This window comes from Arachis ipaensis, chromosome B8 (assembly GCF_059453495.1).
Source record: "Arachis ipaensis isolate K30076 ecotype BB chromosome B8, ASM5945349v1, whole genome shotgun sequence".
In the NCBI taxonomy this organism is placed as follows: domain Eukaryota; kingdom Viridiplantae; phylum Streptophyta; class Magnoliopsida; order Fabales; family Fabaceae; genus Arachis; species Arachis ipaensis.
Window position 1 is genome coordinate 87,303,427 of NC_142443.1, and position 27,951 is coordinate 87,331,377.

Here is a 27,951-nt window from a genome sequence, read left to right on the forward strand (position 1 = left end):
TGATGTACAATTATTAATAGAAACATATATTTTACTAAAAATTTATTAATATGTTTAATCTATTTCAATGCTAGTGTTGTGGCTAACGTTCTTTGTTTTAATGTTAGTGTTGAAATCTACTGATATTATAGTTAGAAGATAGATTTTGTGAATTAATTAGGTGATGTACTAATGTGATTATTATTTTTATTGTGTTAAATTAAGATACTGTTATAGTAATACTAGCAAATTTTTATGTTTATTTTTATTTAGAATTTGAGACTTGATTATCTTAAATATTAGTAAAGATATGTATTTTAAATTTTAATTTTAAAATTTTGGCTATTTTATATTTTTTATTTACGTTGGATTGAGTCAATTGGTTCAACTAGTAACTTATCAGTTAAACCAATAAATCAGTAATCCGATCGGTTCAGTTATGATAATTATGAATTTTATAATTAAGTCTTTCTCATGACAAAAATATTAGAATTAAGAGAATATTTTGTTAATTTTAACAAAATATTTTATTAAGTCAAATGAAATATATTATTAATTTGAATATTTTTTGTCACGGTAAAAATTTATTAGTTACAATATCGGATATAATATAAAGATTTAATTAAAAAATATAAAAATTTAATTAAAAATTAGATAAAATTATAAAAACTACCAGAATAATTAAACTTATTTTATGAATGTAAAATAAAAATTATTTATTTATTATTTTTTCAAACCAAATCAAATAGTTCAATATAAATTTTATATGATACTTTGAATCGGATTAAATTAGATTGAAAAATAAAATCAAACCAACTCTATTAAAAAATTGTAACAAATACGGGTTATCATATGTATTTATATTTATTTATAATTATTTATAATTCAATGCTTTTAATTTATTAATACGGATTAATACTATTATATATTTGACCGTTATTTACCAAATCATATTAAAATGTTATCTATGTATATTAATAATATTTTAACAAATATTAAATATACTTTATCTTATTAAAGCATTTTACTAATAATTTTTTAAAAATTTAATAACATTTATTAAAAATCTTACAATAGATATTATATAGTTGTTCCGAGGGTTACCTGAAACCGCATGATGATTGGGCTTATTTGTGAGGCCCAAACGTTCAAGGAAGGTGGTCTCCGACTTGTCCTGCGTCAGTGAGCCGCCATCCGAGTTTTGTGTTTGAAAAGGTGAGGGTGGTACCTACAAAACACTCCGATGCCTAAGTCAGCAAATGGTTAAGCATGTTTAAATGTATTGGAACTTAAGCATATCTGGGGGTGTCAGTGTATTTATAGGTGATGAGCCAATAACTACCACTGAAGTAGTTCTACTTTTGATGGTGGATAACCGTCCCTTTATCTTAGGGTTGTTGAAATCTCTCTTCTAGAAGTGGGTGAGAGATTCGAGGAGGCAGTTACTCACTCAGATAAGCATGAGCTGTCTGCTTTCGTCGGACCCGACCTCTTTAGAAGAGGTCGGAGAAGTGGATAAGGCCACTCTTCTTGATTGGGCTCTTTAACTTTGTTGGGCCTGACCTACTGATAAACCACAATTTTATGGTATATTTTGGATTGAATTGAGTGGATTTTGTCAACTATTCTCATACTTATTCATGTAAATTGCATGTTTTTAAGTTTCCTTCCTAATTTTGTGTTATGATTGAAAACATGCTTCCTAGGCCTTAAAATCGCTAATTTTTAATTCTCTTTTATTACCATTCGATGCCGTGATATGTGCGTTAAGTGATCTCAGGTTTATACGGTAGGAATGGCTTAGAGGATGGAAAGGAAGCATGCAAAAGTGGAAGGAACACAAGAATTTGGAGATTTGAAAAGCTGGTTTCGACGCGTATGCATGGATGATGCCTACGCGTGACCAAGCCATAGTCCAAATGACGCGTACACATGTCTGACGCGTACGCGTGGCCAGTGCAGAACCCACTGACGCGTATGCGTGGCTGAAGCGTGCGCGTGACGAATGTCACATGCTGCAATAAAGGGAATACGCTGGGGACAATTTCAGAGCTCATTTCTGGCCTAGTTTCGAGCCCAGTATGTAGATTAGGGGATGGGAAGTGGAGCTGAATCATCAATTCATTCATTCACACACTTTAGTTTTTTATAGATGTAGAATTCTAGAGAGAGAGGCTCTCCCCTCTCTCTAGGTTTTAGGGTTTCCTCTTTTATTTCCAATTTCATCTAGGTTTAGATTCTACTTCTCATTTTAATTCAAGTTCCTCTTTTAATTTCTTGTTATTGCTTCCTAGCTTTCTTAGTTTTATATGTTGTTTCCTTTACCTTGTTGCCTTATTGTTCATGACTCGTTGTTGATTTCAATTTCCTTTTAATGCAATTGAGGTATTTTATGTTTATTGTTACTTTCTTTAATTTCTTGTTATTGTTTTCATGCAATTGTTAGCCTTATATTTTAATATTTCTTGTTAATTTTCTATGTTTTTATTTTGCGCCTTCCAAGTGTTTGATGAAATGCTTGATTGGATTTTAAAATAGATTTTTATGTTCTTGGCTTGGGTTGATGATTTGGAGACTCTTGAATTGTCAAAGTCTCTTGTTGATTGGTAATCGAAGATTGTCAGATAGCTTGAACTTCACTAAATCTAATCTCTCACTATGAGTTGACTAGGACTTGTAAACTCAAGTTGATTGTATGCACTTGACTTTCCTTCATTGATTAGAAGTTAACTAAGTGAAGGCAATTTACATTTACCATCACAATTGACAATGATAATGATGATAGGACTTCTAATTCTCTTTTCTTGCAAAGAGCTTTCTTAGTTATTAGTTTATTTTCTTGCCATTTTACTTTCTTGTTTCTTATTACAAAACCCCAAAAGTATACCTCATAACCAATAACATAAACACTTCCCTGCAATTCCTTGAGAGACGACCCGAAGTTTAAATACTTCGGTTATTTTTATTGGGGTTTGTACTTGTGACAAACAAATTAAACGTTGATTGAAGGATAATTTGTTAGTTTGGAACTATACTTGCAACGCGATTTTATTGAGAAATTTTTTACCAAGATTTATCCTCTGTCAAGTTTTTGGCGCCATTTCCGGGGAATTGCAAATGTGCGCCATATTATTGGTTAATGTATATATTGTGAATATGTTTAACTTTTTCTTCTTTGTTAGTTTTTGCTTGTTTTAGAACTTTGTTTGCTTATTTTTTGTTAGTTTTTGTCTTTATTTTATCTTGCTATCATGAATTCTCACCCCTTTGGCTATGAGTGTGGTTATAACTATGTTGTAGAAAATGAGAACTACAATGAAGGCTTGCAACAAAGATGGGACAATCAAAGGTGGGAGGAGCCTCAAGCATTTGATCAACCTCCATGGCAACAACCTCCACCAATGTACTATGAGTAAGAGCCATTCTAAGATGCATGCCAATTCAATGGTTATGGTGGACCTCCTTATGATTATCAACAACCACCACCATATACCTATGACTCCCCTCCTCAATATAGCCCTCAACCACCATACTCACAAGTCCCATACCACCAAACACCTCCCCTTTATCCACCATACCAACAACCATATGAACCATACATAAAACCACAACAATTCCAACCCAATTACTCCCAAGAAACACCACCTCAATATACACCATCTCCATATCATTATCAACATGAACCACCATCCTATTATGAGCCCTTTCTCCCAACCAATGAACCCCCTAATAGATGATTCTCTCACTTCACTATTTCAAGGGCAAAGAGAGATGTAAAGGACGACACTAGAAATCGTGGCTACCTTGACAGAGTTAGTAAATATTCTAACATCGCAATGTTTGGACACTCAAAGTACTCCCATGGCCACATGTGGAGAATCAATTGAAGAGAATAGCATGAAGGAGAGATTAGAAACTCCGGTGGAAAACCACGAATGGGACTTTGTACTAGAGCAAGTGGAGAAATCTGAAATCATCGAAAAAGATGAAGTGGTTGAAGACTTAGGAGATGCTGAACCTCCATGGGAATCTAGAGTTATAGAGTATTTCTCAAAGAAGCTTGAATTTGATGCTGAGAAGGATAATGCACAACCTCCAAGGCATATTCCCTATGAAGAATTGGAAGGAATAGAGCAAGAAATAAGTTCCTTTGGTGATGTAGATCCCACATCACATCCTCCTAGTGATGAACTTGCATCCTCAAGTTAACTCATTAAGTTTGAAGAACCTTCTCCTGATGGAATTGAAAGCAACGTTGAGGTAGATTTCTATCAACGTCCGGTTTATGATTTGAGTGACGGGAAAGAGTTGGAAGAAGTTAACAAGAAAGTGGGAATCGAAGAAAGTTGTCAAGAGGTGGAAGTCATCAAGGAAGAGCACAAGGGAGTGGAGTGATGACCGGAAAATTCACTCACTATATAATGAATCCATTCCTTGGCAAGTGCACTGACGGGCGAAAAATTGCCGATTAAGAATTTATAGTGAAAATAGCGTTGCAAGTACAGTTCTTAACCGACGAAAATTCCACTTATCAATTTAAAAAGAGTTGTCACAATTTAAGAATAAAATACTGGGAGTAGAATTCCCAGGTCGTCTCCCAACGAGTTGACAAAAGAGTGCTATTTATTGGTCAGAAATTTTCTAGAAAGTTTTAGAGTTGGAGAACGGGAAAATAAAATAATTATTAATTAAAGCAATGAAAATTAACAAGAGGTTTTATATATTTGAAATAAAAAGCCTTGACTGAGAGAAGATTAATTGGAAGTTCTATCCTTGTTGAATTTTCCCAAGTGTAATGGTAAGAGGTTGTTGTTTCTACTTAGTTATCCCTTACCGAATAAAGGAAAGTCAAGTAACTGAACCAGCTCCGATTCACAAGTCCTAATCATCTCTTATGAAAGGATTAGCGTCAGTGACTAGAGAGCCAGCCAACAACTTCCAATTTCCAATTAACAATTGAGTATTCCAACTTAAGGGTCTCCTTTTAATCAACTCCCAAGTCAAGTTGGGAGTCTACTCCATTGACATGAATGCCATTTTCATAAACATATAACGAGAATGAAAAGAAGACATGGTAATTTAAATAAAATAATAACAGAAAATTTATTAAAGGTAAAAATAACTCTTTGCATTAATTCTTTCCAAAATCGAAGATATCCATATGTAACTCTGAACAAAGTGAATGAAAAGTAAAAGAGCAAGGAAATAAGAAAGCAAACTGTAATGGCAAAGACTTCAAACGGAGGTAGTAACTCTTCTCAATATCCTAATCAAAAGCATAAAACTAAAAAACTATGAATGTGACGAACCCTCGAGGAAGTAGTAGTTTTCTCTCTAAGATTCAAAGCTAAAAACTAAAATTGTGTAAAGTGAATGTGTCTTGAGTCTCTGCTTGTCCCTTAGCTCTAGTCTGTGTTTCTGGGCCAAAAACTGGGTCCAAAACCAGCCGAAAATCGTCCCAGCGTCTTCTACAATTTTTGCACGTGGCGCACGTCACGCGTACGCGTCGATGGTGTTCTGCGCATGATGAGAGGACTTTTGTGTGGCTTAGAATTTCACAAATGAAATCTCGTTGCAATATAGTTTCTAAACCAACAATAGTCCTTTCATACAAAAGATTGTTTGTCACAAGTACAAATCCCTAAATTTATAAACCGAAGTATTAAACCTCGGGTCGTTCTCCCTAGGAATTACAATAAAGTGTCCTTGTTATTGGTTATGAAGTATGTTTGGGGTTTTTTTGAGATAGGAGACAAGAAATGTAAAATGCAATGAAAATAAACTAATAACTATGAATAGCTCTTGGAAAGGTTATGAGAACTAGAAGTCCTATCCTAGTTATCCTCCTCAATTGTGATCATAAATTGTCCATTGCTACCACTTAGTTAACCTCTAACCATGGAGGAAAGTCAAGTGGATGAATTAACTTGATTCCACAAGTCCTAGCCAACTCCCAAGGGAAAGACTAGCTCTAGTGGTATCCAAATCAATTAGCAACTTTTAATTATCAATCAACAAGGGAATTAGATAACTCAAGCGTTACTAATTACTCTACCATAGCCAAGAGGAACAAAATCTACACTAAAATCCAACCAAGCATTTCATCAAACACTTGGAAGGTACAAAAGAAAAGCATAGTAAATGGATAACAACAATAAAATCTAACAACAATTATTATAAGAAATCAATAACAACAATCAAAAGGAACACAATTATTATGAATTACCTCTAATTGAATTGAAAGAGAAGAGAAGGAACAAAAGTAGATCTACAACAAAGTATAAAAGAAACATAAAAGGAATTACAACAAAAGAATAGAAGAAGATGATTGCAACAACAAAGAATTAAGAAGCAAAAGTAGAGGGAAGCATGAATGAAAACCTAGATCTAAGAACTAATCCTAATCCTAATTCTAGAGAGAAGTGAGAGCTTCTCTCTCTAAAACTAACTAAAACTACTCCTCAAGCTTAAAACTAAAACTAATGATCAAAAGTATGTAAAGTATATTGATTCCTCTTCAATCCTTGGCTTAAATAACATCAGAAATGAGTTGGATTGGGCCCACAAGGCTTCTAAAATTGCTGGCCACGGGTTGCATTAAGTGAAGCATGTGCCACCATCGGCGCGTCCGCACACTGTGCACGTGCGCGCCCCTATGCAGGAATGCAACTATGGAAAATTTTATATCATTTCGAAGCCCCGGATGTTAGCTTTCCAACACAATTAGAACCGCATCATTTGGACCTCTGTAGCTCAAGTTATAGTCGTTTAAGTGCGAAGAGGTCGGCATGACAGCTTTTGCGATTCCTTCATTTCTTCATGAGTTCTCCATTTTTACATGCTTTTCCTTCATTCCCTTGATCCAATCATTGCCTCCTAAATCTGAAATCACTTAACAAACATATCAAGGCATCTAATAGAATCAAAGGTAAATCAAGATTAAACAATTAAGGACCTAAAAAGCATGTTTTCACTCTTAAGCACAATTAAAGGAGAATTTACAAAACCATGCTATTTCATTGGATAAATGGAAGAAAGGTTGACAAAACCCTCTAAATTCAACACAAGATAAACCCTAAATATGGGGTTTATCAGCGCATGTCGTGCGTACGCATCGCTGTGAAAAGCTCCAAGTCATGTACACGCATGAGCCTTGCGTGCGCGTCGATCCTCACTGGTCATCTCCTTTATTTCTTGTGTTTCTTCCATTTTTGCAAGTTTCCTCTCCATCCTCTAAGCCATTCCTGCCCTATATAGCCTGAAAACACTTAACACATGGATCACGGCATCGAATGGTATAAAGAGGAATTAAAAATACACACTTTAAAGGCTTAGGAAGCAAGTTTTCAATTATAGAACAAAATTGGGAAGGATTTGTAAAACCATGCAAATTATATGAATAAGTGTGCAAATAATTGATAAAAACCACTTAATTTAGCACAAGATAAACCATAAAATAGGGGTTTATCAATCTCCCCACACTTAAACATTAGCATGTCCTCATGCTAAGCTCAAGGAGACCAAAAGAATGAATGGGGGAAAGTAAGACTCATGCAATGCAACCTATGTATATGAATGCAACTATATGTTAAGATGTTTGATAAACTAGTATTTTATGATTTATATTGTGTTTAATTATGTGGTTTTATCAATTCTTTACCCACTTATTCATATGATAAGCATGTATTTACAATTTCTTCCCAAAATCACTCCATGATTGAAAACTTGCTTCCCAGAGACTTTTAATTATGTATTTTAATTCTCCTTTATCCCATTCGATGCCGTGATTCATGTGTTAAGTGATTCAGGCTTCATAGGGCACGAATGACTTGGAAAGTGGAGAGGAGGCTTGCAAAAATGGAAGGAACACAAGAAACTAAAGAGATGACCAGCGAGCAATGACGCGAGCGCATGGCCCACGCGAACGCGCGGAAATGGAGAATTCGCAATGACGGGGACGCGTGCCTGACGTAAACGCGTGGATTGGAGTCTGCACGAATGACGTGAACGCGTGAACCACGCGAACGCGTGGTAAGAAAAAACGCTGAATGACACGAACGCGTGGATGACGCATACGCGTGACCTGCGCAATCTGCAGAAGTAACAGAATTTGCTGGGGGTGATTTCGGGCCGCATTTTGACCCAGTTTTTGGCCCGGAAACACAGACTAAACCTAGGGAACATGCAGAAACTCAAGGAGGCATCCACAGGCATTCAGATTCATCACATTAGGATTACTCTTAGTTTTAGATCTGAATCTAGATTAGTGTTACATTGATAGTTTATGCTTTTGTTTTTGGATTGTGGATGTTGAAGAGCCATTACCTCCATTGAAGACATTACTTTAGTTTGTTTCTTTACTCCCTTATTTTTAATTAATTACTCATTGACTCTGTTCAGATAATTATGTTGCGTTTTGAATTTATTAATATATAGAGTTATTTTTATTTTAATTAATTTTAATTCTCTATTTTATTTTAATTAATTATGTATTCTCATATTTTTATGATTATTACTTTCATGTCAATGGAGTAGAATTTCTACTTGACATGGGGGTTGATTAAGAGGTGATACTTGAGTTGGAATGCTCAAGTGCTTGGTTAAACTGGACGTTGTTAGCTAACTTCATACTTACTAACACTAGACCTCCCCAAGGGAGAAGGCTAGGATCTGAGGGTAAGAGTTAGTTCAATCACCATACCTTTCCTTATTTAGTAAGGAAAAATCGAGTGAGAACAACAACCTTTTTACACCACATTTGAGAAGATCCCAACAAGGATAAAAGTTCCATTTAATCATTCCCCCAGTCGAAGCCTTTTATTCAGAATATCAATAATTATTCTTAGTTTATTTTTATTGCCCTAATTCATAGCTATTTTAATTACTCATTATCAAACTCAACTTTCTGGGAATTTTCTGATTAATAAATTAGCACTCTTTCCTGCAACTCGTTGGGAGACGACTTGGGACTCATACTCCCAGTATCTTTATTTCTAAATTTGTGACAACCCTTTTTAAATTGGTGAGACAGATCTTAGCTGGTTAAGAGCTATACGTGCAATGCTGTTCTCTTAATTGAAATTTCTTAATTGGTTAACTTCTGCCACGCACCAATTTTTGGCGCCGTTGCCGTGGAGTTGCAATAGTGTGCTAAATTATTAATTAGTGTATATATTTTATTTTATTTGCATATTTTATTTTTATTTCTGTTACCATGAGTTACATGTCTTTCTCATTGAATGACGCGTTCATTGCCCGATCCAAGTTTAGTCCGATTTGATCCTGAAATTGAAAGAACTCTTTCACATATTAGACAAACTCGACGTCAGTTAGCCTCCGAGGGTGGTGAATTGATTATTATCAATTCACCAGTCTCATCTGAGGACGAATCTGAACCGCCATCTGAGAGCGAGACAAGCTCATTTACTACTGATCCAGTTGATTTACGTGAAGGAAACATGGCAGCACCTAGGAGGATTACTCTCCAGGAGGCAGGAGCCCCAGATTTTACACTGCAGCCGTATCAAGTGCATCACCTGACTGCAGCTGCAGATTTTGAACTAAAAACCGCACTGATCAACTTGATGCCCAAGTTTCATGGTTTACCTGCTCAAGAGCCTATCAAGCACCTTAGGGATTTCCAGATAGCCTGTTCTACTGTTAGGCGTCATGGTGCAGATGAAACTTCTGTTCTGTTTATACCTTTCTCGTTTTCTCTTGAGGAAAAGGCAAGAGAATGGTACTACTCCCAACCTCAAGCGACTGTTACCAACTGGGATACGCTTAGAAGAGAATTTTTGGAAAAATACTTCCCAGCTAAAGTCACAAATAGACTGAGAAAAGAGATTTCCTTTATTGTTCAAGGTGAATCAGAGACTCTCTATGAATATTGGGAGCGCTTCAACAATCTCCTGGACGCATGTCCCCATCACATGATTGATAGACTAGTATTGGTCAGCTACTTCACCTAAGGCATGAACCCCCAGGATAAGACCACACTGGAAAGTGCTAGTAATGGTTCTCTGAAAAAGTACAAAACCGCAGATGAAGCATTGTAACTGATCATCGACTTAGCTGAGTCCACTAGGAATCACAGACAGAGGCGCAACCCCAAAGCTATTGCAGAGGTTTCCTCTAGCAAGGAAACTACTGCTCTGACATAGAGTATATGTGAAATGACCAACTTATTTAAACAGATGCAGTTGAACCAACAACAAGCACAACAAGCTCAGCCTCTTCCACCCCAATAAAGCCAACAGTTAGTTCCACAAAGAGTATGCGGGATCTGTGCTGACTATAGTCATTATACTGATGAATGCCCGCAACTCCAGGAAGACAACATTATGGCAGCCACTCACAACTTCTATGACCACCCGAATCAAGGATACAATCAACAAGGTGGCAACTACAACCAAGGTGGCAACAATAACCATGGATGGCAAGACAACTCCAACCAAGGCTGGAAAGATAATTCTAACCATGGCTGGAGGGATAACTTTAATAGAGGAGGCAGAGACAATAATGGAAACCAGAGGTGGAATAACAACAACAACAACAGACAGCAGAATCAGAACCAACCTTACAGAGCACCCCACCTAAGACAATCACAAGGACCCCAGCAACCCCAACAACAAGTTTCTCAGACTGCTTATTCTAATTCCTCATCAAATGACGAGATGCTCCGTTCTCTTGCACAAGGATAAAAAGACATGTAAGTGCAGCTGAACTCTGGTCTGAATGGCTTGACTGCCACTTTACAAGCTCTCATCTCCTGGATGGATTTCTCACTTAATTTCACACATCAACCTTCAAGCTCCAGTGGAATTCCTTCTCAACCACTGCCTAAGCCCAAAGGTGGCATCAACGCCATCACTTTAAGGTCAGGAACCACATTACAGGGGAGGAACCATGAGGAGCCAAACCCACCAGAAAACGTGCCAGCAGAGTATGTGGTGGAAGTGGAAGATGCTGAAGAGGAAGAGGACGTACAAGACATAGTTGAAGAAGAAGAATTTCAACCACAGATTGAAGCCCTAAGGGATGCTGAAGCTACAAATCACACCCCTCCTATCCCATTTCCACAACTTGCAAGGAAGCTCAGAAAGCAGATGGAACTTGATCCCAAAATAGTAGAAATATTCAAAAAGGTCAAGGTAACTGTTCCACTTTTTTATGTTATTCAACAGGTACCTAAATACGCAAAGTTTCTAAAGGATTTGTGCATACATAAAGATAAAATTAATGAATTGAAACTATTCCTTTAGGTAGTTCTATATTTGCTTTAATGGGGGGAATACCTGAAAAATGTAGTGATCCAGGTCCATGTATGGTTAGCTGTACCATTGGAGGTGTAATATTTTCTGACTGTATGTGTGATTTAGGAGCATGTGTTAGTATAATGCCTTTATCCATATATGATACTTTGAGGCTCCCTCCCTTAAAAAGGTCGGCAGCTCGTTTTGTGTTAGCAGATAAAAGCATTATTACAGTAGTTGGAATTTCTGAAGATGTACTGGTGAGCATTAAGGGGCTCACATTTCCCATTGATTTCTATATCCTGGAAATTCCCCCTAATGACTCAAGAAGACCATCATCAATCCTGCTTGGAAGACCATTCCTGAAGACTTCAAAGTTCAAGCTGGATGCATTCTCAGGAACTTACTCCTTTGAGATAGATGGCAGAACAGTGAATTTCAATTTAAATGAAGCTATGAAGCATCCTCCAGAAGATCATTCTATCTTCCAATGTGACATTATTGATGAAACTGTAGCTGAAGTTCACCAGGAAGAATTAGAAGAGAAGTATATGGAGCAAGGTCCAAGTGTGGGGACACTTTCTGAAAACCATGAGAAGACTTTACCATTATTACCAGTCCCGGATGATCCAGAGCCTAGCTATGAGCAGAAATTAGAGTTAAAGCCCCTTCCTCCACACCTCAAGTATGCTTACCTTGAGGACAAGCAAAGGTTCCCAGTTATCATTGCAAGGAAACTCACTTCTCAATAAGAAGAACAACTACTCAGTGTGTTGAGAAAACATAAGAAAGCAATTGGATGGAGCTTGGTGGATATAGTAGGCATTAGCCCCCAAGTTTGTGAACACAGAATATTCTTAGAAGAGGGAGCAAAGCCTGTCCGTCAGCCTCAAAGAAGATTGAATCCCACCATCTTAGAAGTTGTCAAGAAAGAAGTGACCAGGCTACTTGAAGCATATATTATTTACCCGATTTCAGATAGTGAATGGGTCAGCCCAGTACAAGTAGTGCCCAAGAAGTCTGGAGTCACAATAATAAAGAATGAGCATGGAGAGCTTCTGACAACTAGAGTGCAGAATTCATGGAGATTTTGCATTGACTATAGGCGTCTCAACCAAGCCACTCGCAAGGATCATTACCCCTTGCCATTCATTGATCAAATGCTTGATCGCCTGTCAGGTAAATCTCATTATTGTTTTTAGATGGTTATACAGGCTACTTTCAAATTCATATAGCTTCTGAAGATCAAGAAAAGAATACTTTTACATGTCCTTTTGGGACTTATGCTTATAAGAGAATGCCCTTTGGCTTATGCAATGCACCTGCTACTTTCCAAAGATGCATGATGAGTCTTTTCTCTGATTTGATTAAGAACTGTATGGAGATTTTTATGGATGATTTCAGCATATATGGTGATTCATTTAGCCTTTGCTTGGATAGTTTATCTAGAGTGTTAGACAGATGTGTTAATACAAAGCTTGTATTAAATTTTGAAAAATGTCACTTTATGGTCAAACAAGGAATTGTACTAGGACATGTTGTGTCTAATACTGCCATTTCTATAGATCTAGCAAAGGTGGATGTTATTTCTAGTTTACCTTATGCCTCCTCTGTGAGGGAAGTCCGTTCGTTCCTTGGCCACGCAGGTTTTTACAGGAGATTTATTAAGGACTTTAGTAAGGTAGCATTGCCTTTATCCAGACTGCTCCAGAAAGATATTGAGTTCGAGTTCAGTGAGAGCTGTATGCAAGCGTTTGATAAACTGAAGACCGCCCTGACTCAAGCTCCAATTGTGAGAGGACCTGACTGGAGCCAGCCATTTGAAATCATGTGTGATGCTTCCAACCATGCAGTAGGAGCAGCGCTGGCTCAGCGCGAAGGTAAGGAACCTTTTGTAATTGCTTATGCATCCAAGACTTTAGATGCTGCTCAGTCTAATTATACTACTGAAGAACTGAAGATTGATGGGTTAGAGGTTATAGTAAACTCTCGTTGTAAGTATAGTTACTAAACCAAGCAATCAACCTTTCTTACAAAAGTTTTGGTTGTCACAAGTAACAAACCCCTTTGAAATTGATAACCGAGTATTTAAACCTCGGGTCGTCTTCTCAAGGAATTGCAGGGAGGTATGTTCTTATTATTGGTTATGAATCTTGTAAATTAGGGGTTTTAGAAAGTAAGGAAGCAGTATGTTGAATGATAAGAAAAATAAAATAATAAAATAAACTCTTGGCAAGGTATGAAAATCAAAATTCCTATCCTAGTTATCCTTATCAATTGTGATGAGAATTGGATTTTTCTCTCACTTTGTTAACCTCTAACTATGAAGGTAAGTTAAGTGGATGAATTAATGAAATGAAGAAATCCAATTTTCAATCAAAAATGAGTTTGATAACTCAAGTGTCTCCAATGACTCAACCAAAGCCAAAAGGGAAAAAGGTCTACTTGAATGAAAATAATTTGGATAAACAAAGAGCATTAATAAATTAAAGAGAACAATCATAATTCTGAAATACCTCAAATTATATTAAATGAATATATCAATTCTAACATGGAAAAGTTCATAAATTAAATTAGAAAAATAAATAAAAAGAACATTGAACCTGGGATTGAGAGTCACTCCTAAAACTAAGAGAAATCCTAAATCCTAATCCTAAGAGAGAGGAGAGAACCTCTCTCTCTAAAAACTACATCTAAATCCTAAAATTGTGAATATGAAATCTTGTTCGATGAATGGATGCATTCCCCCACTTTATAGCCTCTAATCTGTATTTTCTGGGCCGCAAACTGGGTCGGAAACAACCCAGAATTCGCTGGTTGCGAATTCAAATACGCTGATTTTTTGTCACTACGACGCGTCCGTATGGAGCACGCGTTCGTGTCACCTAGCATCCTGGCAACTATGGCATATTATATATCAAATCGAAGCCCCGGACGTTAGCTTTCCAAAACAACTGGAACCGCATCGTTTGGACCTCTGTAGATAAAGTTATAGCCGTTTGAGTGCGAAGAGGTCAGGCTGGACAGCTTAGCAATTTCTCCAACTTCTTGTATTCCTTCCACTTTTGCATGCTTCCTTTCCATCCTCTGAGCCATTCCTGCCATGTAATCTCTGAAATCACTTAACACACATATCAAGGCATCTAATGGTAATAAGAGAGGTTTAAACATAGGGAACTTAAGGCCAAAGAAGTATGTTTTCATTCAAAGCACATAATTAGGAAGGCAAATGTAAAACCATGCAAATAGTATGAATAAGTGGGTAAAGAGTTGATAAAAACCACTCAATTAAGCACAAGATAAACCATGAAATAGTGGTTTATCAACTACTTCTGAAAAAGAGCTTCTAGCTATTGTTTTTGCTTTGGATAAATTCTGAGCCTATTTACTTGGTACTAAGGTAGTAGTGTACTCAGACCATGCAGCTCTAAAATATTTATTAGCTAAAAAGGAGTCCAAACCAAGGCTAATACGTTGGATACTGCTGCTGCAAGAATTTGATTTAGAAATTAAGGATAGGAGTGGTAACCAGAATCTAGTGGCAGACCACTTGAGTCGCCTTGAGCACATTAAGGGTGGCTCCACTCCTATAAATGATAATTTCCTATTTGATAACTTACAAGCAGTATCTGAAGTAGTTCCTTGGTATGCACCTGTAGCTAATTATCTAGTTAGCCACACTTTTCCTCCAAATTTTACTAAACACCAAAGAGACAAATTGAAAAGTGAGTCCAAATATTATATATGGGATGATCCATATTTATGGAGGTGCGGTGTTGACCAGGTAATTAGACGGTGTATGCCTCAATCAGAATTCCAGTCCATTTTAGAGGCCTGCCACTCATCTGAGAGTGGAGGACATTTTGGCCCTCAAAGAACAGCTAGAAAAATTCTAGACTGTGGATTCTAGTGGCCTACTATTTTTAAAGATGCTGCTGAATTTTGTAAATCTTGTTCCCCATGCCAAATGTTTGGTAATGTATCCAAGAGGGATGAGATGCCTCAACAGATTATGCATTTCTGTGAAATTTTTGATGTTTGGGGAAGCGAGTCTAAATATTATATATGGCATGATCCATATTTATGGAGGTGCGGTGTTGACCAGGTAATTAGACGGTGTGTGCATCAATCAGAATTCTAGTCCATTTTAGAGGCCTGCCACTCATCTGAGAGTGGACATTTTGGCCCTCAAAGAACAGCTAGAAAAATTCTAGACTGTGGATTCTGGTGGCCTACTATTTTTAAAGATGCTGCTGAATTTTGTAAATCTTGTTCCCCATGCCAAAGGTTTGGTAATGTATCCAAGAGGGATGAGATGCCTCAACAGATTATGCTTTTCTGTGAAATTTTTGATGTTTGGGGCATTGACTTCATGGGTCCATTTCCAAATTCTAGCGGTTACTCTTATATACTGTTAGCCGTAGATTATGTTTCTAAATGGGTGGAAGCAATTCCTACCCGTACTGATGATGCTAACACTGTTGTTTCCTTTGTTAGAAACCATATTATCTGTCGCTTTGGATAACCATGAGCAATCGTGAGCGATCAAGGCACCCACTTTTGTAACAGGAGACTAATAGGATTACTGAAAAAGCATGGGATAATTCACAAAGTAGCAACAGCTTATCATCCCCAGACCAATGGGCAAGCAGAAGTCTCTAATAGAGAGATTAAACATATTATAGAGAAGATAGTAAAACCTCATAGGAAGGACTGGAGTGCCAGGCTACAAGATGCACTATGGGCATATAGAAGAGCGTACAAGACACCCATTGGGATGAGCCCCTGCCGCCTGGTATACGAAAAGGCTTGCCACCTCCCTGTAGAGGTGGAACACAAGGCTTTCTGGGCTGTGAAGGAGTGCAACATGAATCTTACGAAAGCTGGTGCTGAAAGAAAGCTGCAACTAGCAGAACTAGAGACCCTCCGCCTAGAAGCATATGACAACTCCAGGCGTTACAAGGAGAAAATGAAGGCTGTCCATGACAAGCACATTAAAAGGAGAGAATTCAGACCAGGGGAGTTAGTTCTTCTTTATAACTCTAGACTGAGGCTCATGCCGGGTAAACTGAGATCACGATGGGAAGGTCCATACAGAGTAGAAAAGGTAGAGCCATACAGAGTTTTCCACCTGCGTCATCCTATTAACTCCAAATTTTTTAAGGTTAATGGACATCGCCTAAAGCTTTACCATGGTGAGAAGATGAAGAATCAAAAGGAACTAGAGATTTTCCTCTTGGAAGATCCACCAAGAGAAGCTGAATGAGCCTAACGAGCGTCCAACTTAAGGACGTAAAAGCAAAGTGCTAGGTGGGAGACAACCCACCATGGTATGATCGTTCCGTTTCAGTTTTAGTTTTATTTTTACTTTATTTTTATGATGTTAATGACTCTTCTCATCATCCCTGCATTTAGCTTCATATAGTTTGCATGTGCATTTTTCATTTTAGTTTTATATAAAAAGAAAATACACTCACGCGACGCGGCAGCGTCGTTGACGCGTCCGCGTCACCAGTGCGTTATGAAGAAAAGAGAATTGGACAGCAAGTCATGCGAAAGCGTGGATGGAGGTGTGCCTTAGGCACAAACATGCTTACGCGTCCATGTCACCCACGCGGCCGTGTCAATTGGAAAATAAGCCTCCCACGCGTCCGCGTCACCCACGCGAACGCGTGACCCTAAAAATCGACGTAAAAGAGGTGTATGGCAGCAAGTTGCGTTGGAGCTGGGCTGGAATGATGCAAGAAGCACCAGCCTTGTCACGCGACCGCGTGCCCCACGCGGCCGCGTCACCTCTCCAAACATGGCCATTCACGCGATAGCGTCAATCACGCGATCGCGTCACCCAGAATTTTGGCACGAAAGCAATTGAGAAAGAGAGTTGCGCGAACGCGTCGTTGCCCTCGCGCTATTCGCACAAAACAACTCACGCGACCGTATGACCCACGCATTCACGTCACTTGAACACATCGCATACCAAGCGACCGCGTCACTCACGCGTCCGCGTCGCATGCGGCGCGCAGAATATCCAGATTAGCCAAAATATCTTATCTTTTCTTCTCCCAAATCCTTATTTTTCTTTTCCCTTATTATCTCTTTCTTCCCCCTTCCCCTTTCTCTAACCATTCTCACTTTTTACCTTCTTCTTCCTCATTTTTCACACCCATCATCAAAGTTCTTTTCTTTCTCTCTTTAATTTTTACTTTCCCTTATCAATTTTATTTATGTTTTAAATTTTTTTTCACCGTCATTATCTATATTTTCCCTTATTCCCTTCCTTTTTATTCCTTTTTATTGGTGTTGAAAATTTATTTCTGTCTTTATTTTCCATATTTTGCTTGTGGATTATCATGGATTTGTTTGACAATTATATATTACTTTTTATAAGGGTTGCTTGCATGTTCCAATTTCCTACTCTCAATAATATTTTCATCATGCATGCCAAGTGTTGTGAAAATGCCCGTATGGCATTGCACACTACTTTACTTTATTTTATTCCACTACTTTAATGCCTTCTTTCCACATAACCTCTTTTATATTTTATTGATTAAAATATAATTATCAATACAAACAGATTGTTAGTTTGAATGATGTGGTAATCTAACTTGGACATTGAATGCTTGATCTATGCTACTCATGCCTTTGCCGGCATGCCAATAAACATCTTGCATTTAATTGCTATCACATGCATTTACTATCTTACCTTTGATGAACTTTTCACATGTAGTCTAGACCATGTGTTAATGACATACTTATTTATCGTGCATGGATTACCACCCATATTGTTCGCTCCCTTGCTCGAACCCTTCACTTTATACATTACTTCCTCTTTCCTTTTTCAGGATGGCCACCAAGAAAGGAAAAGAGAAAACTATTTCTAAACCACCAGCAAGGAGAGGAACAAAAAGAGCATTAGTGGCAGAGCCATCTTCAACAGCAGTAAAGCCCTCAACAAAAAGAATCAAGAGGATCATCAAGGTCGATGAAAAAGAAAAAGCCTTTCCAGCAAAAGACACTGCGCGGTTTCCTAACCGCTACTGTGAGCAGATGTTCCCCATCCTGGCAGAGAGGAATTACAACAATGAATACCTTCTTATCCTTCCAACCCACATTGCTGAATTTGTTGAGCCCCGCTTTGAGCGAAGACAATGGGGATTCCTACGGAAACAGCCACGGCAAGTTAATCTCTCATGGGTAGTAGAATTCTACTCCAACTTTCACGTGCCAACCATGCAGTCTGTCTATGTCCGTCAGAAGCAAATTCCTATAACTGAAGAGGCCATTCAACAATCTTTAGATCTTCCCCCTGCTCTAGAAGGATTGGACGCATTCCAAGAAGCCTCACTCAAGCGCCAAACATACCAATTTGACTGGGATGCCGTTCTCAGAGTTATCGCACAACCTGGTAGTAGATAGATCTACGGATACCATCGATCCCGACCAAAAGGGATATCGGCTTCAGCACTTACCCTGGAGGCTTGATGAGCGGATAATTTATACGCTTTTTGGCATTGTTTTTACTTAGTTTTTAGTATGATTTAGTTGGTTTTTAGTATATTTTTATTAGTTTTTTAATTAAAAATCACATTTCTGGACTTTACTATGAGTTTGTGTGTTTTTCTATGATTTCAGGTATTTTCTGGCTGAAATTGAGGGAGCTGAGCAAAAATCTGATTCAGGCTGAAAAAGGACTACTGATGCTATTGGATTCTGACCTTCCTTCACTCAAAGTAGATTTTATAGAGCTACAGAACTCCAAATGGCGCGCTCTTAATTGATTTGGAAAGTAGACATCTAGGGCTTTCCAGCAATATATAATAGTCCATACTTTGCTCAAGGATAGACGACGTAAACTGGCGTTCAACGCCAGTTCCATGTTGCAGTCTGGCGTCCAGCGCTAGAAACAAGTTACAAGTTGGAGTTCAACGCCAGAAACAGGTTACAACCTGGCGTTGAACACCCAAAACAGCCCAGGCACGTGAGAAGCTTAAGTCTCAGCCCCAGCACACACCAAGTGGGCCCCAGAAGTGGATTTCTGCACTATCTATCATAGTTTACTCATTTTCTGTAAACCTAGGTTACTAGTTTAGTATTTAAACAACTTTTAGAGATTTATTTTGCATCTCATGAAATTTTAGATATGAACTTTGTAATCTCTGACGGCATGAGTCTTTAAACTCCATTGTTGGGGGTGAGGAGCTCTGCTGTGTTTCGATGAATTAATGCAACTATTTCTGTTTTCTATTCAAACACGCTTGTTTCTATCTAAGATGTTCATTCGTACTTCAATATGATGGATGTGATGATCCGTGACAGTCATCACCATTCTCAACCTATGAATGCGTGCCTGACAACCACCTCCGTTCTACTTTCGATTGAATGAATATCTCTTGGATTCCTTAATCAGAATCTTCGTGGTATAAGCTAGAATCCATTGGTAGCATTCTTGAGAAAACAGAAAGTCTAAACCTTGTATGTGGTATTCCGAGTAGGATTCAGGGATTGAATGACTATGACGAGCTTCAAACTCGCGAGTGTTGGGCGTAGTGACAGACGCAAAAGGATCAATGGATCCTATTCTGACATGATCGAGAACCGACAGATGATTAGCCGTGCGGTGACAGCGCACCTGGACCTTTTTCACTGAGAGGACGGATGGTAACCATTGACAACGGTGATCCACCAACACACAGCTTGCCATAGGAGGAACCTTGTGTGCGTGAAGAAGAAGACAGGGAGAAAGCAGAGATTCAGAAGACAAAGCATCTCCAAAACTCCAACATATTCTCCATTACTGCATACCAAGTATTTATTTTATGTTCCCTTGTTCATTTGCAAGTCAACTGATAATTATAATTGACCTCCTAACTGAGATTTCAAGATAACTAGAGATTGCTTAAAACCAACAATCTCCGTGGGATTCGACCCTTACTCACGTAAGGTATTACTTGGACGACCCAGTGCACTTGCTGGTTAGTGGTACGAATTGTGAAAAGTGTGATTCACAATTCGTGCACCAAGTTTTTGGCGCCGTTGCCGGGGATTGTTTGAGTTTGAACAACTAAAGGTTTATTTTGTTGCTTAGATTAGGAATAATTTATTTTTGTTGCTATAGAGTCATCAAATTCCGAGTCCTTTATTTCCTTTTCAAAAATTTTTCAAAAATATTATTTTTCTTTATCAATTTTTAATTTTTTTTGTGAGTTTAGTGTCTTGTTCTAAGTTTGGTGTCAATTGCATATTCTATATTTTTCTTTTAAATTTTCGAAGTTGTGTTCTTTGATCTTCAAGTTGTTCTTGTTTATTTGTCTTGTTTGATTTTTAGTTTTTCTTGTTCTGTGTCTTTTCTTGTTTTTCTTGTGTTTTTCCAAAGCATTAGTCTTCAAAAAGGAATTTATTTTTAGTTCGTGAAAATATATCTCTTCAAAATAGGTGTTACATTTACAGCTCAATTGCCTAGAGCATTGGTTTATGTTCTTGATAATTGGGCACCGGTTCTATTAAAAATCTTTTTCAAAAATAATTTTTCTTGATTTAATCTTGTGCCAAACTTTAAGTTTGGTGTTTTCTTGTTAATCTTTATATAATTTTCAAAAAGTTATTTTGGTCTTCTAAAAATTTGAAGTTTGGTGTTCTTTCTTTTGTTCTTGGTGTTCTTGTGAATCTTCAAAGTGTTCTTGAGTATTCTTTGTGTCCTGATCTTAAAATTCTTAAGTTTGGTGTTTCTTGGTATTTTTCCTCCAAAATTTTCGAAAACAAGGAGCATTAGATCTAGAAATTTTAAGTCTTGTGTCTTTCATGTGTTTTTCTCTTTCATCATAAAATTCAAAATTCAAAAAAAAAAAAATATATCTTTTCTAACTATTTTTAAACCATATTTTCGAATTTTTTTTATAAAAATTCAGATTTCAATTTCAAAACTTTTCAAATCTTATCCTTTAAAAAAAATTTTTTTTTTATCTTTTTCAAAAAAAATCTATATCTTTTCCTTCTTAAAATCTTTTCAACTCATAAATATCTTTTTCAAATCTTCACAATATCTTTTTCAAAACAAATTTATCTTTTTCAAATATCTTTTATATTTTTTTTAATTTTCAATTACATCTTTTTCCTATCATATTTATCTTTTACAAATTATATCTTCTATCTTATCTTTTCTCATAATTTTCGAATTACTTGGGTTGACTTGGTCAAAAATTTTCAAATCATATCTTTTTCAAAACTTTCTAACCAATTTTTTTTCTCTTTTCTTTTTCGAAAATCTTCACCCATTTTTATTTATTTTATTTTAATTTATTTTATTTTTGAAATAAATAAATAAATAAATAAATAAAAATATTTTTTCTCTATTTTACATCATCTCCCTTTCTCCATCATGGATCTAAGTGGAAATGAACAGTCCAGAAGGACTCTGGGGTCATATGCTAACCCCACCACTGCTTCATATGGGAGTAGTATCAGTATACCCTCCATTGGAGTCAGTAGCTTTGAGTTGAATCCTCAACTCATTATCATGGTGCAGCAAAGTTGCCAGTATTCCGGTCTTCCACAGGAAGAACCTACAGAGTTTCTGGCACAGTTTTTACAAATTGCTGACACAGTACATGATAAGGAAGTAGATCAGGATGTCTACAGATTATTGCTGTTCCCATTTGCTGTAAAAGACCAAGCTAAGAGGTGGTTAAATAACCAACCTAAGGCTAGCATAAATACATGGAAACAGCTGACAGAAAAATTCCTGAATCAATACTTTCCTCCAAAACGGATGACACAGCTAAGGCTGGACATCCAAGGCTTTAAACAAGGAGATAATGAATCTCTTTATGATGCCTGGGAGAGATACAGAGAGATGCTAAGAAAATGCCCCTCTGAGATATTTTCAGAGTGGGTTCAGCTAGACATCTTCTATTATGGGCTTACAGAAAGAGCTCAGATGTCTCTAGACTACTCAGCTGGTGGATCTATCCACATGAGGAAGACAATTGAAGAAGCTCAAGAGCTCATTGATACAGTTGCCAGAAATCAGCATCTGTACTTAAGCAGCGAACCTTCCATGAAAGAAGAAGCTAAAACAGTGACTACTGAACTCAGTCCTGCTGAACAAGCTACTGAATTCAATCAGCAATTGGATTTTCTAACAAAACAGTTAGCCGAATTCAAGGAGAGACTACAAGAGACAAGGATGGCTAATATAAATATGGAAGAACAATTAAAGCAAACAAAGTAGCAGCTGTCAAAACAAATAACAGAAGAATGCCAAGCAGTTCAATTAAGAAGTGGGAAAACATTAAATACCCCACCTCAAGGCAGCAGGAAGCCAAGAAATGAGCAAACTACCCAAATTCCATCTGAGGACAGTAAGAGCCTAGGAAAAAATAATTCTGGCGCTAAAACGCCAGAAATTGGGTGGAAGGCTGGCGCTGAACGCCCAAACCATGCTCAGGACTGGCGTTCAATGCCAGAAACAAGCAAGGAACTGGTGTTGAACGCCCAAAGGAAGCACAGTTCTGGCGTTCAGACGCCAGGAACAGATGAGGAGTTGGCATCTAACGCCACTCCAGCTTCCAACCCTGGCTTTCAAATGCTAGTGAGGGATCAGACACCTGCAAGTGCTGATAATAAATCCTTCAAGAAGGCTTCTCAACCTACCTCTGTAGGAAATAAACCTGCAGCAACTAAGGTTGAGGAATACAAAGGGAAGATGCCTTATCCTCAAAAACTCCACAAAGAGGAGCAGGATAAGCAATTTGCCCGCTTTGCAGACTATCTCAGGACTCTTGAAATAAAGATTCTATTTGCAGAGGCACTTGAGCAAATACCCTCTTATGCCAAGTTCATGAAAGATATCTTGAATCATAAGAAGGATTGGAGAGAAACTGAAAGAGTTCTCCTCACTGAAGAATGCAGTGCAGTCATTATGAAAAGCTTCCCAGAAAAGCTTAAAGTTCCCGGGAGCTTTATGATACCATGCATGTTAGAGGGTAACTGCACCAAGACAGCTCTATGTGATCTTGGGGCAAGCATCAACCTAATCCCTACATCCACCATCAGAAAGCTTGGCTTGACTGAAGAGGTCAAACCAACCCGGATTTGTCTTCAACTTGCTAATGGCTCCATTAAATACCCATCAGGCATAATTGAGGACATGATTGTCAAGGTTGGGCCATTTGCCTTCCCTACTGACTTTGTAGTGCTGGAAATGGAGGAGCACAAGAGTGCAACTCTCATTCTAGGAAGACCATTCCTAGCAACTGGACGAACCCTAATTGACGTCCAAAAAGGGGAGATAACCCTGAGAGTCAATGAGGATGAGTTTAAGTTGAATGTTGTCAAAGCTATGCAACATCCAGACACATCAGACGACTGCTTGGGCGTTGATATTATTGACTCCCTGGTGGAAGAGGTCCATATGACTGAGAGTCTCGAATCAGAGCTAGAGGACATTTTTAAAGATGTTCAGCCTAATCTGGAGGAACCAGAGGAAATAAAAGAACCTTTGAAAACTCCTCAGGAAGAGGAGAAACCTCCTAAACCCGAGCTCAAACCACTACCACCATCCCTAAAATATGCATTTTTGGGAGAAGGTGACACTTTTCCTGTAATCATAAGCTCTGCTTTAGGGCCACAAGAAGAGAAAGCACTAATTCAGATGCTAGGACACACAAGACAGCTCTTGGGTGGTCCATAAGTGATCTTAAGGGCATTAGTCCAGCCAGATGCATGCACAAGATCCTATTGGAGGATGATGCTAAGCCAGTGGTTCAACGACAGAGGCGGCTAAATCCCGCCATGAAGGAGGTGGTGCAGAAAGAGGTCACTAAGTTACTTGAGGTTGGGATTATCTATCCTATTTCTGATAGACCCTGGGTGAGCCCTGTCCATGTTGTCCCTAAGAAGGGAGGAATGACAGTGGTTCATAATGAAAAGAATGAACTGGTTCCTACAAGAACAGTTACAAGGTGGCGTATGTGTATTGACTACAGAAGGCTCAATACAGCCACCAGGAAGGATCATTTTCCTTTACCATTCATAGACCAGATGCTAGAGAGACTAGCAGGTCATGAATATTACTACTTTTTGGATGGCTATTTAGGTTACAACCAAATTGCAGTGGATCCTCAGGACCAAGAGAAAACAGCATTCACATGTCCTTCTGAAGTGTTTGCCTACAGAAGGATGCCTTTTGGTCTGTGTAATGCACCTGCAACCTTTCAGAGGTGCATTCTCTCTATCTTCTTTGATATGGTAGAGAAGTTTCTGGAAGTCTTCATGGATGACTTTTCAGTATTTGGAGACTCATTCAGCTCCTGCCTTAACCATTTAGCACTTGTTCTGAAAAGATGCCAAGAGACCAACCTAGTTTTAAACTGGGAAAAATGTCACTTTATGGTGACTGAAGGGATTGTACTTGGGTATAAAATTTCAAACAAGGGAATAGAGGTGGATCAAGCTAATGTTGAAGTAATTGAAAATTACCACCACCTGCCAATGTTAAGGCAATCAGAAGCTTTCTGGGGCATGCAAGATTCTATAGGAGGTTTATAAAGGATTTTTCAAAAATTGCAAAACCTTTGAGTAATCTGCTAGCTGCTGACACGCCATTTGTGTTTGACACAAAGTGTCTGCAGGCGTTTGAGACCCTGAAAGCTAAGCTGGTCACAGCACCAGTTATTTCTGCACCAGACTGGACATTACCCTTCGAACTAATGTGTGATGCCAGTGACCAAACCATTGGTGCAGTATTGGGACAGAGGCATAACAAACTTCTGCATGTCATTTATTATGCTAGCAGTGTTTTATATGATGCCCAGAAAAATTACACAACCACAGAAAAAGAATTACTTGCAGTGGTTTATGCCATTGACAAGTTTAGATCCTACTTAGTAGGATCAAAAGTGATTGTGTACACTGACCATGCTGCTCTTAAATATCTACTCACAAAGCAGGATTCAAAGCCCAGGCTCATAAGATGGGTGTTGCTTCTGCAAGAGTTTGATATAGAAATAAGAGACAGAAAAGGAACAGAGAATCAAGTAGCTGATCACCTGTCCCGGATAGAACCAGTAGCAGGAGCATCCCTCCCTCCTACTGAGATATCTGAAACCTTTCTGGATGAGCAATTGTTTGCTATTCAGGAAGCTCTGTGGTTTACAGACATTGCAAACTATATGACACAAGGTTCTCCTTCTGTAACCATGGAGAGGAAGCATGAAAAGATTCTCTCACTGCAGAGTCAACCAAAGCCCCCACAGTCAAACTCTAAGTTTGGTGTTGGGAGGCCACAACCAAACTCTAAGTTTGGTGTTGAACCCCCACATTCAAACTCTAAGTTTGGTGTTGGGAGGTCCCAACCTTGCTCTGATTATCTGTGAGGCTCCATGAGAGCTCACTGTCAAGCTATTGACATTAAAGAAGCGCTTGTTGGGAGGCAACTCAATGTTATTTAATTATATATATTTATTTTCCATGGATATTTTATGTTTTCTTTAGGTTGATGATCATGTGAAGTCACAAAAACAAATGGAAAATCAAAAACAGAATGAAAAACAGCATGAAAAATAGCACACCCTGGAGGAAGATCATTCTGGCGTTTAAACGCCAGAAACAAGCATCTGTCTGGCGTTTAACGCCAGAAACAAGCACCAAGCTGGCATTTAACGCCAGAAACAAGCATCAGTCTGGCGTTAAACGCCAGAAACAGGCTATATTTGGGCGTTTAACGCCAGAAATAGGCAGCAGTCTGGCGTTAAACGCCAGGATTGCACAGTAAGGGCATTTTGTACGCCTAATTGGAGCAGGGATGCTAAATCCTTGACCCCACTGGATCAGTGGACCCCACAGGATCCCCACCTACCTCACCATTCAAATTCAAACCATTCCCCTCCCAAACCCACCCATTCACACACTTCCATCTCCTCCATCTTCTCCATCTTCTCCACTTCTTTCTTCTTTTGCTCGAGGACGAGCAAACCTTTTAAGTTTGGTGTGGTAAAAGCATTGCTTTTATTTTTCCATAATTCAGTGGTAAAGCAATTGACTGCAGATCAAAGAGCTATGAGGAAAGAGCAACAAAGGCAAGGAAGAGACATAGAGGAGCTCAAGAGCACCATTGGTTCTTCAAGAAGAGGAAGACACCACCCTCATTAAGGTGGACCCATTCCTTAATCTCCTTATTCTTATTTTCCTGTTTTTCATTTACTATGCTTCATGTTTAATTATGTTTGTGTCTTTACTATATGATCACTAGTATCTAAGTGTCTATGTCTTAAAGATATGAATGTCCTATGAATCCATCACCTTTCTTAAATGAAAATTGTTTTCTGAAAAAGAGAAAGAAGTACATGAATTTCAAATTTTAAAATAGTTTAATTATTTTGATGTGGTGGCAATACTTTTTGTTTTCTGAATTAATGCTTGAACAGTGCATATTTCTTTTGAATTTGTTATTTATGAATGTTAAAATTGTTGGCTCTTGAAAGAATGATGAAAAAGGAGAAACATTATTTGATAATCTGAAAAATCATAAAAATGATTCTTGAAGCAAGAAAAAGCAGTGAAGAACAAAGCTTGCAGAAAAAAATGCGAAAAAAAAGCAAGCAGAAAAAGCCAAAAGCTCTTTAAACCAAAAGGCAAGAGCAAAAAGCCAATAGCCCTTAAAACCAAAAGGCAAGGGTAATAAAAAGGATCCAAGGCTTTGAGCATCAGTGGATAGGAGGGCCTAAAGGAATAAAATCCTAGCCTTAGCGGCTAAACCAAGCTGTCTCTAACCATGTGCTTGTGGCGTGAAGGTGTCAAGTGAAAACTTGAGACTGAGCGGTTAAAGTCGAGGTCCAAAGCAAAAAAAAAAAAAATAGAGTGTGCTTAAGAACCCTGGACACCTCTAATTGGGGACTTTAGCAAAGCTGAGTCACAATCTGAAAAGGTTCACCCAGTTATGTGTCTGTGTCATGTATGTATCCGGTGGTAATACTGGAAAATAGAGTGCTTAGGGCCACGGCCAAGACTCATAAAGTAGCTGTGTTCAAGAATCAACATACTGAACTAGGAGAATCAATAACACTATCTAAATTCTGAGTTCCTATAGATGCCAATCATTCTGAACTTCAAAGGATAAAGTGAGATGCCAAAACTGTTCAGAAGCAAAAAGCTAGTAGCCCCGCTCATCTAATTAACACTGATCTTCATAGATGTTTTTGGAATTTATTGAATATTCTCCCCTTTTTATCCTACTTTGTTTTTAGTTTCTTGGGGACAAGCAACAATTTAAGTTTGGTGTTGTGATGAGCGGATAATTTATACGCTTTTTGGCATTGTTTTTACTTAGTTTTTAGTATGATTTAGTTAGTTTTTAGTATATTTTTATTAGTTTTTAATTAAAAATCACATTTCTAGACTTTACTATGAGTTTGTGTGTTTTTCTGTGATTTTAGGTATTTTCTATTGAGGGAGCTGAGCAAAAATCTGATTCAGGCTGAAAAAGGACTACTGATGTTGTTGGATTCTGACCTTCCTGCACTCAAAGTGGATTTTCTGGAACTATAGAACTCCAAATGGCGCGCTCTCAATTGCGTTGGAAAGTAGATATCCAGGGCTTTCCAGCAATATATAATAGTCCATACTTTTCTCAAGGATAGATGACGTAAACAGGCGTTCAACGCCAGTTCCATGTTGTAGTCTGGCGTCCAGCGCCAGAAACAAGTTACAAGTTGGAGTTCAA

The 27,951-nt window shown here is 38.0% G+C and overlaps 1 protein-coding gene and 1 non-coding gene across 2 annotated transcripts in view; one reads left to right on the forward strand and one right to left on the reverse strand.

Moving 5' to 3' along the window:
* The window catches only part of LOC148548726 (uncharacterized), a 94,345-nt gene that overhangs the window by 7,987 nt on the left and 58,407 nt on the right, over positions 1 to 27,951 (forward strand). The gene's annotated exons all lie outside the window — the stretch shown is intronic.
* LOC148548727 (small nucleolar RNA R71) lies at positions 9,810 to 9,917 on the reverse strand. Its single transcript, XR_015897874.1, has one exon. It is a non-coding gene; the product is annotated as a small nucleolar RNA R71 (small nucleolar RNA).